At 44.6% G+C, this 1839-nt stretch overlaps 1 pseudogene; it reads left to right on the top strand.

Moving 5' to 3' along the window:
* The first annotated feature begins 391 nt into the window (after nucleotides 1-391).
* Nucleotides 392-1299, top strand: LOC131899904 (protein SET-like; annotated as a pseudogene).
* Nucleotides 1300-1839: the final 540 nt, after the last annotated feature.

Raw genomic sequence — 1839 nt, 5'->3', positions numbered from 1 at the left:
AAAAGCTTCCCAAGGGGAATGAAAGGACAATGGGAATGATTCAGAAGAACAGAACAATAAGTGGGAAAAGGGAATGTTCATTCGTAATTTAGTGAAACTGAAGATGAAGAATTCTCGAGTTTTGAATAGAAGCCACAGTTGGTTTAGTTAAGGCATTAAAGTCAGGGCACACCTCAAGAACCTTTTTTTTTTTAAAAAAAAAAATTAAGTCTTGCTACCAGTCTTTCTTTTGTGATAAAACGCCCAGTTTGTCATTGCAGGAAGTGCACTCAGACTGGGGAATAAGGATGCAGGTCTTGAGATCAAGAAACAAAAGTTAGGTCCTGAGAGTTCCTTCCTGCTGTGAGCATGGGGCCTCTGGCCTCTGGCTCCTGGCCTCCCCCCTCATGCCATGGCCCCAAAACGGCAATCTGTGTTCCTGCCTCAGTCCAAGAAACCCAAATCGCCCCCTGCCCTGAAGCTGGAGGACAAGTCGGTCTCTGTCGGCCTGCCGAAGGAAGGAGAAGAGCAGAAGAAGCAACTGAACACATTGACAGAGCACAACATCAAACAGACAGGCTTGATGAACAAGCCAGTGAGGGCATTCTGAAAGGAGAACAAAAACATAACAAACTCCGCCAACCATTTCTTCAGAAGAGTCAGAACTGATCACCAAAATCCCAATTTTTTGGGTAACAACATTTGTCAACCATCCATAAGTGTCTGCACTGCTTGGGGAGGAAGATAAAGAGGTTCTGCAATGCTTGACCAGAGTTGAAGTGACAGAATTTGAAGACATTAAATCAGGTTACAGAATAGATTTTTATTTAGATGAAAATCCTTACTTTGAAAATAAAGTTCTCTCCAAAGAATTTCATCTGAATGAGAGTGGTGACCCATCTTTAAAGTCCACTGGAATCAAATGGAAACCAGGAAGGGATTTGACAAAATGCTCAAGCCAAGCGCAGAATAAGGCCAGCAGGAAGAGGCGGAGAGCTTCTTCACCTGGTTCACTGACCATTCTGGTGCAGGTGCAGCTGAGTTAGGAGAGGTCATCAGAGACGGTGTTTGGCCAACCGCCTTGCAGTACTATTTGGTTCCTGATATGGATGAAGAAGGAGAGGCAGAAGATGATGGTGATGATGAAGAAGAGGAAGGCTTGGGAGATATTGATGAGGAAGGGGATGAAGATGATGATGAAGGGGAGGAAGGAGAGGAGGATGAAGGCGAGGATGACTAGCACAGAAGACTGATGGATTCCAACCCTCTTTTTTATTTTCTGTTTATTTTTGAATTTTCTCCAGTCCCTGGGAGCAAGTTGCAGTCATTTCCCTCCCCTGCCACTCCTCTTGTGCTCAGTAGCCCTGGTTTTGAGGTCTCTCTTCTCAACACCATGGTTCTCAACCTATTTGTGGGGAAATACCTTGTGAAAAATACAACAGGAAAAGAATCTCCACTATTCTGCTCTAAATTCCTTTTTATCCTTTGTTGTCTCAAACTGTGGATTCAACACCACCACTGTGCTCTGTGGGAAAAAAGAAAAGCCCTTCGGCCCCCTTGGCTCTGCTGGAGGCTGGGGGTGCCAGGCCCCTGTGTAGTAGTGCATAGACTTCTAGCTTTTCTCCTTTCTCTGTATATTGGGCTCAGAGATTACACTGTGTCTCTATGTGAATACGGACAGTTAGCATTTACCAACATGTATCTGTCTACTTTCTCTTGTTTAATAAAAAGAAAAAAAGGGGGGGGGTATAGAAGGTCAGCAAGGGTAGGTTGAGGTGTCTGGGGGGGGGTAAGTGGGCATTGTGACAACATGACTTCTCCTTTGACATGTTTAACTGTGATGTTTAACGGACATCCTTG

This window comes from Peromyscus eremicus, chromosome X (genome assembly GCF_949786415.1).
Source record: "Peromyscus eremicus chromosome X, PerEre_H2_v1, whole genome shotgun sequence".
NCBI classification, from domain to species: Eukaryota; Metazoa; Chordata; class Mammalia; order Rodentia; family Cricetidae; genus Peromyscus; species Peromyscus eremicus.
The sequence above is the reverse complement of the archived record's forward strand: the minus strand, read 5'-3'. Positions and strand labels throughout refer to the sequence as shown.